This window comes from Haemorhous mexicanus, chromosome 9, assembly GCF_027477595.1.
Source record: "Haemorhous mexicanus isolate bHaeMex1 chromosome 9, bHaeMex1.pri, whole genome shotgun sequence".
Classification (NCBI taxonomy): Eukaryota; Metazoa; Chordata; class Aves; order Passeriformes; family Fringillidae; genus Haemorhous; species Haemorhous mexicanus.
In genome coordinates, this window is record NC_082349.1 from 19,385,155 (window position 1) to 19,397,539 (window position 12,385).

Sequence of the window (12,385 nt, forward strand, 5' to 3'; positions counted from 1 at the left end):
TTCTGGTGGCTCGGGTGTGTCTTCTTCGGAAGCTTGGGAGCAGACTTCTGTTTAGAGCAGACTCACCTGATAGAATGAACCTTACTGCACCTATTGAACTGAGATCCTGTGTAGGAATCTCAGAATCTGTGAGGCACAAGGGAATGGTGGTTGATGATAAGGATGAATATTTGATGCAGCTGTCTCTTACACAGTCACTGCTTAGTGACCAAAATGGCTCATGTTGATCAAAAATTACTGTTTTATTTCTTTTGCTGTTTTTTGGTTGATTATTTTAACCTGTAACATTTATTGCCAATTTACTTTTCTTGGAGATATTTTTATAAAATTAAGGAAAAATAATGTAAATAGTCTTTTTTAGAGAATGGACTTGATTGTCTTATATCCATTGTTTCAGTATGTGCTGAACTGTGCTTCAGTCTGCAGAACCACCTTTTTATTGGAGGCTGTAGTACATTTCTTGGGTTATGGATAGAATAAACTGACTAGACAGCAGATACGCAGAAAGACTCCTTTGTACTCTCCACCCAATAGCTGTTCCCTGTCCTTTTGCTGTATTGGAAAGTTCTGAGTAGTTTATTGTTTTGCCTGAACTCATACCACAGTAAATGGATAGTGGCATACAAGAAAATCAAGTTTGAATTTTTCTGGCCTGGGTAACTTCTGCCAGGTATGGCTTTCCAGGAGCTTCTCTTGACTTTCAAGGAACTTCTCTTGACTTAGAGCAGTGGTGTTGTCATGAGCAGGATTTGGTTCTTTGATTTCACTTACTTGCTAGAGTAACACTTCACATACTGCTTTATACACTCTGCAGATCTTTGAGGATTGTGTAATAGATTGGAACCAGTAAAGTAATTTTAAGAAATCGTTGGTATACGCTGCAAAATGCTGAGAATTTAAGAAAAGAAGGGAGGAAAAAAAAAGGTGAAGACTTGCCACGCTTGCATTTGTGGTCAAGCTATAAATACCACACAGCCTAACACAATGGGATCTTTATGGTAGCTGTTCTCACTTAACTTCTTTTTTCCACTTTATTGGCTTATTTTTGTTACAGTCTTACAGCATTAACTAATATTTGCAGTGCAAAAAAATTTACTCTGCTATGAAGTAGAGGCAGGCTTTCTTAAATGAGAATGCATTTTCTGCAAGGCCATTTTCTGCAGGATTTAAGATTTGTTTACCATTTTTTATCCCTCTGAGCATGCAGACCTAATTGTTGTCTGGTGCCTCAAAGACAACTTTAATAGATACGGATGTTGCATCTATTGCTAGATAATCTTTCTAAAAGCTTCAGAGGGATAAATAAAATAGATAAATATGCATAAAGATGGTTTCAACTGTCCAGTTGTACCACCTGGAAGGCAGCTCAGATAGCTTTGCAAGTTATTTTGAGGTGATGAAACCCCTTTTGTAGTATCTGAGAGCTGAATTAGGAGACAGGTAATTCACTTTCTGGGGCTTTGTGCTCTTGTATAGACTGTTCTTAGTGAGAGGGATCCATTTCCATTAAAATCTCTTGTGAGAAGGAGGAATTTGTACACCAGAGAAGGCCATGGAGTATGCAAAATCCGTGTTGAGTCTGAAGGGTTATTTGGAATGACATTCCAAATTGTGTACATCCAAAATTTCCTATCTACTTAGGAAAGTAGATAGGATATTCTTAGTGTCTTGTGTCTGGCAAGAACACCATTCTACTAGCAATGGTAAAACAAGATGACTTGCCTGAGACACCAAGCAGTTTTATTCTAAGGCAGCTCACCTTTATGTTAGAAATATGTTGTATGGCTAAAGTTATAATTACAGATTAAAATAATCTGCACCTTGTTTGTTGTATGATTATGAAAACTGCTGGTGACTTTATGTTTCAGATGGTTTAATGCTAACTGGTGTGTTAGCCAGCACTATTCACGTGCAGAGGGTCAGGCGTGTTTATGGTCAATTTTCATTACAAAGGCTGCTTTCTACTGGAGTAGGCTTAAGTCTGAAATGAATTGGCATTTTGGCCCTGATACATGTCTCAAGTGTAAATCTGTGCCCCAGAGAGCACATTACCTCACAGTGGCTGTAGATTGCATTAGAAAACGGATACATGCACTATCTTGCTCATAAGATTAGTATTAGAATTGCATGGCAAATAACTGATGTAAAACCTGTCACTGTTTAGAAGTTACAGATGTAGTTACACTTTTACATAGGAGCTACATGTGTTTGAGAATCTGTTGGTGACACTTTGTACTATGGTAGAAAATTATATAGTTTCTTAACTACAGAATACTTTATGCTTACCTAAAGCAGCATCCTCAAAAAATTATCACTTGTCAAAGTGGCATACACAGTATCATCCTCATCAGGTTTTGGAAGAAAAATGCATAATTTGAACTGTTCATGCTTACTTCTCTTCAGTAGGAAGCTCTCACTTACACAGTTGTCACTTCCTTTGTTTTTAAGTCTGAGGAGTGAAAATGCCGCTACTATAGCATTTGATTATAATTCAGTAGCACAAGGGCTTTTCTTCCTGTAGCTGAAATATTAGGACCTTTTTCAAGGTCACATGAGAATGGTTGGCATCTCTTCAGAATCGTTTTGGTACTTTCTATTGAAACTCTCTTGATGCCCTTGATATGGTACTTATATTCCCATTAGAACAGGGGGTTCTGTGTGGTGGTTTTTTGTTTTTTGTGGTTTTTTTTTTTTTTTTTGTTAATTTGTGTTTGTTGTTTTGTTTGGGCTTTTTAAGGGATGATAATAATTAAATTCTGGTGGCTTGGTCAAGTAGCCAGTGATTTCTTGAAAAGATGGGCTGGTGATACCAAAAGTACATAGAATCTTTTTGTTGTTTTCTATGTAATCCTTGGGGCAGCTAGAATTAATAACAACTTGATGAGATAAAAAAAGTCTCTAATGATACACTCTTTTAAAGAATAAAATGAATTGCATATTTGTTTGGGAAGGGGCATCAGGACACACAATTACTAAACAAAGTAATCAAGTCCTTATACTCATTGTGCCTTACTGAGGTCATACAGAGCGAGAATTTTATCAGTAGTAATAATGTTCTTTAAAGAGGGTCATTCAAGACTGCCCAGCATCATTATTGTAGGTGCTGTAGCTGGGAAAGCAGTCAGGTACTGCTCTGAGCAGCTTCTGGTCAAACAGCCAAAGCCTGCAGGAAAGTAATACCCACACAATCCTTCCCTTAAGGGAAGCCATTAAAATATCTCTGTCCTCATTTCAGGGTCTTTCATAGATAACATTCCTGATACTCTGCTGTACCCATGTCTAAATAAATAAATCGTAAAAGTAAGTTTTGACTGATTTTTACTGATTGCATTAGGATGTTGCATCATTTGCATTGCAACCACTCAGTACTTCTTGTGTTGTTCCCAGTTCTTTTCACAACAAATAGACCTCCTGGCAAAAAGCACAGAATCAGATTGCTCCACTTTCATTGCATCAGGTTGTGTTGGGATTTTTTCATCAAAATGCTACATAAATTTAAATCTTAATGCTTAATGGAAATATTTTAACGTTCCATTATGTATTAGTAATCCAGATACCTACTTAATTATTATCCTAGAGTTGCTTATTCTCATTCTTAAGCTTAGCTGTGGTCAAAAAAAGAGCCAGTCTTGCTGGACTGGAATAAAATGAGATTTTGCTTTTCAATTCAATGGCAGTAGAGTCAAGCTCTCACTTTTTTTTTCACTTTTTTTCATTTTCTACTGTTACTGCCTTTTTTTTTTTTAATTCATGGCTCCTGTTTCTTCATGGCTTTGGTTCTTAAGGAAATTTATGGAACAGTGGTCCTGATACCAAGACCTATGGCACTCCCTGCTATTAATCTTATCCTGTAATAAGAATTGGCTGTTTATTTCTTCCCTTTTTTTTTGATGTCTCAACCATTTTTTTTATCCTCTTGAGGCTCTGCTTCTCACCCATGGTTACCAAGTTGCCTTAACAGCCTCTTGTGATGAGCAAAATGCCACCTCTATAAATCTTTCTGTCTCAATTCATCCACTGTTTCAGTGGATCTGACCTTGAGAAGTTGTACTTGATCCTTGAGGGCCTCCAGATATTTACTTCTCTCCTGTATGGACTGTGGCCATATCCCAGGCAGCTGGGTGCTTGTAGGCAGTGGAACAGAGCAGTGTCCTCTCCCAACCTGACTGAAGCTCGTGAGCTCCTGCCTTCCTTGCTTTCTTCCAGCTTCACCTCCTTCCAGCCTGGTACTGTTTTACTCCTTAAAAAGGACTGAACACTGTACAAGTGTTGTTTTAAGGGATACTAATAAATGCATCTGGGGTAAAAAGCTTTGCCAACTTTTGCTTACATCAGAGTCTACACAGTACAGAAATATTCTCCTTTTTTTCTGAGGGAAGTTGCTGCTTTGTGTCTGCTCTCTTGTACGCCTACAAATCTATGAGGTCAGCTTTTTATATCTTTGCTGGGGATTTTACCTTCTGGCATGTGAACTGTGATTTAATAGCAGAAAAATAGCTTCCTTTCTCACACTGGATTCTTTTGGTAATCACTGTATTGCTGATGTGATACAGGTGAATTTTAGATAGCCTTCACTAAGTTTAAGTAATAAATCTGTTTAGGTTTCTACCATTGTTTAATAATTAAAACTTCTACCAGTGTAAGTAGAGAAACTTCATGTGTATGCTTTTAACTTTTCTTTTCCATTTAGACTTTTAAATGTTAGAAGCCTAATTGCCCAAGAGAAGAACAAATGATTTGTAAGCAGTTTGAAATAAAGAGAGATGCAAGCTCCAGTATAAATAATTTTTGTAAGCTTTATCTTTCAACCTTCATCCAGCAGATTTTAGTCATCATACTTTGCCAGAGCTTGCTAGCATAGTTTTGGCAGCATTGGAAGGTGATGTCACATGCTGCTGTAACCTTAATTGCAGTAGTTCCTCATGCCACCAGATGAGAAGGGAGGTACTAATTCCTGACCTCTCTTCAGTTCTAATGTTTATGCAAAGTGCTGCACAGAGAGCGATACAAAATCCTTGTTAAAGGGGAAGGAGGGAGAGAAAGGGGAAAGCTCTCTCTGTGGCTTTGCGGCAGTTTCATAACTTGAAGGTCTGTTTGTCATTCTTAGTGCCTCAATGGAGGTGCTTTGCATTCTAATGCGTGCAGTTCTAAGGCTGAATATGCAGTGTGAGAGGAGGGGTTAGAGGAGATGTTATTTGTCTCAGAAACTTTTAGAAAATGCATTTTAAATTCTTAAGATGATGTGGGGGAAAAGAAGCATTTAATCAGAAGTGCTGTTTATTGTTCAGTTTAGTTTGCACTGAGCGGAGCTGGGTTGTTTCTGTCCTTGGAGCTCACGAACACAATTAGTTACCAGCGGGACATGGACTCTCAGCCCCCACAGTGTCACGTGTGATCCTCCAGGAGGAGGATCTGTCATCATTCACAATTGCACTTTGCAAGTAAAGAGCTCTGGTATGATGTCAGAAATTACCCATCAGCTTGAATTAGGATGTCACAGTGGTAATTATTGTATGTAGCTTTTCATTGTGTAAAGCTATGAGTCACTACAAATCACAGTTCTCTTTATAATTTTTCCTATAATATTATCTTTACAGTATCTTTACAAGTAGCTTTGAATTATTGGTCTCACATTCAACTACATCTTAAATTTGCTGTCCCTCTACATAATTGGATGTTGGCTATGCTTTATCATAAATTATTTATATAATTTATTTTTAAGTCAACCTTTCACAGCAGAAATGATTTTGATAATGTTCTAATTAAGTACAGAGTATGGGCTTAGTATTTTATTTTCTTTTGATCATTCTTTTTTGTGGAGGTTTTATAGAGATGAAAAAATTTGTCATGGCTTTGTCTCATTTGTAGTATTTGTCTAATTTGTAAAGTATCTCCAAATGTCTAATGTTAATTAATTAATGTCATCCTCATTAGATAGAGTAGTCTAAGGACACGTTTTAAAAAGGAAGGAAAATAATATTTTTGTTCAGTCTATTTGCTGCACATAGTAAATATCCTTATAGTTATGAAGTTAAAGGTTCTATCAAGTTATGGAAAGTATTGAAAGTAGTTTCAATTGGGTTAAGAAGGGAATAGAATGAAAATAATTTAAAATTGGTTCACACCAGCAATTCTTCGTGCACTATTAACTGCTAAGATCTAGTCACAAAACATTATTCTGAGGAGAAAAGGTTTAGTGAACCCTAGAAATTGGATTTGATTTATGCCAGAAAATCTGCCTTTTCACTGCTTGAGATTTCTATGGAAGGAAGCCACAGTCTTTTACCAAATGGTTTCTAAGGTAACATCTTATAGCAGAGCATCTGAAACCAATTTGGTTGTTAATGAGAAATAGTTCTCACGGTGGTGGGAAAGTGTGGAGTGAAAGAAAAGCTTTAAGATTTGGCAGTCTGTCTGTAAAGGCATTTAAATAAATGTGTGCTGCTGCTCTGCTTATGAAATTTTTACATGACTTACACATTCATAATTGCCTTCCAAATGTACAGGTCTCCTTCCAGATTTTATTGATAGATTCTGCATGATTAAAATATTTGACTACTACAGATGAATAATTTAAATAGCTGGCACTTTTCCAATAGAAATCTCTTTACTATTGCTGAAAGAAAAATTTGCATTTTTGGGGTGATAGTTATTTCTGCTGCCAGAAATCCAGCAGTGAATTGATGCCATATCAGAGCAATAGCATCCTACTGATATCAGACGCCACTTGCAGACTTCCTGGAATTGCCGTGAGACACATTCTGAGGAGTTACTCAGTGCAATACAACATTACTCTTGCACCTACTCTCTGTCTAAGGTTCTGAGGAGATAAATAGTGGGTCAGTGAACAGAAATGTGTGGACATTTTACAGCAGATGATCTGAATATCCTCTACAGTCAGAGCCTCTTTGGGATGGAGGGAATAGAGTGCTTCTGTCAACAATGGCTCATTGCCATTTCTTCCTTCCTCTCAGGAAGAGAGAAAACCAGCAATTCTGGCTTCCCTTTCCCTGGATACATAATAAACATGTAATGGCTCTCTCCTACCCTCTTGCCTTGAGGCAAGGCTGTATTCCTGCATTTTGTTTCCTTGCCTGTGTAGACTTGCCTGAGTAGAATTGCAGAGTTTTAAATCATGCTTGCTTACTTTTTTTGCTCATGTTACTGAATTCTGTTAGTGTGTTCTGAGTCACACAGGGGAAAAAAGTCCCCTATTAAGCAATAGGTTGTATTTAGCAGACAAACAAGCAAACAAAAGAATGAGAAGCAAAGTAAAACCTACATACTAAAAAACTGAAATAATTCATAATCCAAATAACATTTACAGAGGCAAAAGAAACTTGCCTTAAATGACTGAGTTTTAGATAAACCTGTGTGCTGCTTTTATTCTGACCAATTATAAACCATTGATTATATAATGGGAGTCTGCTCAGTGTCTTTCAGTTATTGTTGATGGTGTCCTACCAGTTTTTCCAGAAGCCCATAGGCACCATTCCCTCAGGAGGAGCTGCCCTATTTTACATACACATTGGGTGCTAGTCTTGTACTCTAAATAAAATATCCCAGTTATTTTGTAAAAGTAATTTTTATTACTTTTGGATCTCTTACCTTGAAATAGTCTCTAGTTGCCTCATGAAAATTGTAGAGTGCAGTAACTTCATAGCAAGGTTGACTTTGGTTTCACCTGCTGCAGAAGGAAGCCCTCCACTCTAGAAATCTAGAGAAAGGATCCTTGAATATTTTGTCATCAGATGCTGCATAGGATTTTCAGAGTAACTGACAGTGTTAAGATAAAACTATGCCAAATAGTTTACTATGCCAAGTTTACTTGGGTTCTAGTGTTGTGGTAGTAGAAAATTATTGTGACATTATTGGCTTGTCTGAGAGCAGCTGTAGGGATGGTGTTGGGGAATACAATAGAAAGAAGGGCTTCAGGAGAAGAGTTCATGGAGAAGGTCGTTCTGATCTTTTGTTGGTTTGCTAGGACACAACTGTGCTTTTATTTTTAAAATTTAAATAAAAGCATTTATGAAATCAAATTATTTAACTGCTGCTGCTAAAGGGGGACTTGTTTTGCTCCATCCCTTGCATGAAATTCTGTGGGTTTTCCTCTCTGAGGAATTATTCTGGTTCATGAATAATTCTGAAACTGTACTCTCTTTTTTTGGCCATTTAACAGTCTGAGTCAGCTTGTCAGAGGATCATATGAATACAAAATCAGAAGAAGGATATAAGAGACAGCAAGGACAGCAAGTAAGGATTGTCTGCCTTTGAGCCTTTCCAAAGAAGAGGCATGTGGTTTTGTGAATGCCTGAGCAGTTAACCTGGAAACGTGTTACATGTTCATTTGCATCATGTATGGCCATTTCACGTTTTATCATCACTTTTGCTCATTAGGTAATTAGGAAATCAAACTGTATGAACATCAAAGAATTCAATATATTCATAAGATGTGTTATATTGATGTAATATTGAAATAGTAGAACTAAAACTAATAGAATCAGGTATTTCTAGCCTGGTATGGTATAAAATACCATAGATACACGATGAGTGTCTGAAAGTTGAGAAAAGAATGTTTGAGCTTTTGCTTTTGAGAGCTTTTAAGTGATTACTTGGAGATAAAAAAATCAGCAAGGAGTGGTATTTTTACAGATGTTTTCTTTGTCAACTCTTTAAATTTAGTACTCTTGTCAGAAGATGATAGTCTCTAATGTGATCTCTAAACTTTCCTAATGTTATTCCACTGAATTCAAGTAGCCAAAGTTATTCATATCACTGGTCAGTTTTATATATTCAGATGAATAATTTTTTCACATTTCACAAATCACATGACACTTCGCCACAAAGGGAGGGAGAAAGCAGGGAGAGAAAGCAGATCCTGGTTTTGTTTTGAATAACTGTTGGTGCTTTGGATCTCTCTCTGTAGTTCTGCAGCTTTGTGAGGGAGAACAGAAAGTTTAATGAGGCTGAGAGCTGAGATTGTGCATAAATCTGGGAGGGGGGATAGTGGGTGGTTTGTTACTTGTTTTACATATTTGGTGGGGTCAGGGGTGGAAATGTTGCTGATTTTCTGGTTTTGAGGGGTTGGGGGTGGTGTTGCTGATTGGCATGTTGGGGCTTTTTCTCCTGTAACAACTGCATTGTAAGCAGGAGTCTGCCTTTCTAATAACCTTGTATTATTTTACGGGTTGTCAGAGCATTTTCTCACTCCAGTTTTGATGCCAGTGTTCTTCAGGATACCGAGAAAGTGATGAGTAACTGTGACAAAATAACAATGTAACCAGTTAAGCCTGCTTTCCCTGGATTTGTGTCCTCTGACCTATCCATATTTTCACTGCAGTATCATTGTCCCTTACAACCACCGTTTTTTCACAAAATATGTAGGAATGTAATTGTCTTGCATGTCTTGCAATCTGTCAAATTTGGCTTAGTTCAGTCAGTGGTAACAGTGCTATTTCCCTAGGAAAGAAGTTAAAATATTAGCTAAAAAATAGGAAGCTTTTCCAAACTTACTGATATTTGACATAGCTTCTTGAAAGGAGCTGCTGTTTCTTATCAGCAAATTCTAGGGAAAATGTATTAAATACATTTAGAAACTGGAAGGGGATGGAAAGGATGCAGATTCAAAGTAGTTTTAAATGCATGATTGGATTCTGTCTTTAAATATATATGTACGGTGTGAATTACATCTCTGTGAGCAAAGGGGAATCCCGAACATGTGTGAGAATGTCAATGTGTTCAAATAGCATTGTTTAAATTTCTAATGGAAAAAGAATTAGAAAGTTCAATCCCTTCACTTTTGTTATCCTTCTGCATCTGTGACTTGTAACTTCTTTAATTACATCTGTAAACACAAGAAAACTGTGGTTTCTAAAGCCTAGAATTGTTATATTCGTAGCATAATTAACTTATCCACCTGTTGTTCATGATTAAGTTGGCTTGCAAAGTGGTAATACTAAGTAGTTGTTGATTTCTTTTTTGATTACTATGCAGTGCACCAGGACTGTTGTAGTTCATTTTTAGGCATAGAAATTGAGATAATTTCCTCCAGATTGATCTTGCTGTCTTTATTTCTTGTGTAACGAGAGTGCATGCCATCACTGAATGGGGAACAATAACAAAATTATTCTGAATTTTCCTTCTTAACCACTCTCTCCCTTTAAATTAAAGGGTTAAAATAAAAAAAAAAGTTGTTTGTCCTAAATGTTCTTACTGAAACCCATTATGCATGAAAAGAGTCTGAGTCCATTTGCAAGACCTCTAAATGAACTCCATTCATTCTGTGCTTAGAAATGTCCATTCAGCCAGAAACAGACACAATAGTTACAACCTCATTTATTTTGCACCAGTACCAGCATATTAAAAGTGAAGGGTTTGTTGTGAAGAAATATAGTAATTTTTCTGTGCTAGTTATATAATTTTGTAATAAAATTCCTTTAGGATTTCAATATTGTAAAATTCCATATATATTCTTTGCCCATAAGTATAATGTAGTAGCATTGCAGTCATCTAAAATTCTTAAACATTCATGAGGATTTTGAAATAGCTATTTTGAAAACCAACTTGACTTAGCTGAATGTAGCTTGACTTATTTTGAGGTGAAACAAGTTGTAGAAACATTTATTTCTAGTTGGCTCAGAAATTAAGCCAATTAGTAATCATAATTAGCGGCTATGAAAAAAAAAAGTTTTGTCTTTTAGAACATTGAAACTTCGTTTATGTTTGGAAAGTAAATTACTTATGAATGCATGTCAAAATCTTAGGCATGTAGTATTATAGTTTCATCAAATCCATGAAGTCAAGAGTTTTGTTCTTGACTCCACATTTTGTTGGCCTCAAATGTAAAGTGGAAATTGTCCTTTTGTGTTTAGCAGGATGTCATGATCCTGATGTATATGGGTGGGAGATTAGACCATATTATATCTTAGTTTAAATGACTTTGAGTGTTGAGCATGACTCACTGGCTTTCCTGCTAAGATCAGGAATGAGCACAAATGATAAGCATTTAGGAAAACCTGGTTCACCTTCCATGCAAGTCTGGCTTTTTTAAGTCCTCCTCATTGATGCTGGTTGTTAAAAGTGTGTGAGAACGTGCTGCAGCCTCCCCTGGGCGTTGCTGCCCCGCTGGGGTCGGGGGCTCTGCAGAGGAGCACCTGTGGTGCTTTCAGTGGTGGCCTCTTCCTGCCAGCCTGGGTGGCCATTGGCAGGGCTACTTCCATAACGTGCAGATAGTGTTTGGGCTGGAAAGAGAAGGGTAAGAGCAGGTACAAATATCACTTTAAATAATACTTTGGAGTCCTTTATTCATTTTTTTAGATTTAGCGGTGACTGAAGCTCTGCAGCTGTTCAGGACTGTGCAGGGCTGTGTCTCAGGTTGGTGGTGGAGAAGTTTTATGCTGCCTGTTGTTTACAGCATGAGGGCCTTTAAGTACTAATCATCAGCTTGGAAGGAGGTGACTTTGGGAACTGACTGGAACTGACTGAGCATTTCCTCCAACAAACTGTAGAAAATACTGTTTGTGGGAAGTGTGTGGACTGAGGGTGAATGGGTGAGGGGCTCATGGCAGGAAAAGCAACTAACAGGAAAGGGTAAGTAGAAACATCATCCTCCTTGCTCTCAACCAGTTCTTTATCTGAAGTCCTCCTGGTAGTTGCTTTTCCTGCTGAGTCTCCTCCTCCTTCCGTCCCCTTGACATGCAAAATACAGATCCAGTGAATCCCCACACAACAACAGTATTAGGATTTTGTTACTGAAACTCCCTGCATGCCCATTCTGTAACTCTTTTGTAGGATTCCATTGTTTTGGTTACTGCTGAATGTGACATTATGTGACTGGCACCTGCACTGTGGCCCAGTCTGGGATTGTACAATGCAATAATGATCTCAAGCTACCAGGAGTTCAATAAAGTAAAGGTTTCAGGATATGCTTTTTGCAAAGTAAATGGTTTTGAAAGTTGCTCAGGTTTTTGGGTTTTTAAAAATATTTTAATCTGTAAATGTTATGCCTCTGTATGAAAATTAAGTGACATATATTTATTTCCCATAAAATTTGTGTTTTCTCTTTGATGATTTTCAGCCTAGCTCCTTGAATCACTTCTTTACAGTTAAATGCTGTTGATATTTGATTTTGATGGAGTTGCTTCTGATCAGCACCAACTTCTCCTACTTCATGTATTTTCCAAGCCTAAAGATCAGTCAGGTCCCGTTTCTTTACTATGAGGAAATGAAAATTAAATAAGAAGGTTTTGTGACAATATTAAAAAAAAATTTAAAAATTGAAAACAATGATAAAATATGCCCCTCATAATTCACTGCTGACAATTCACTTCTGCTTTTGTGTGTTTAGGTACTTCCCACCAGGGTGGCTATTCCCATGCCGCAGTGG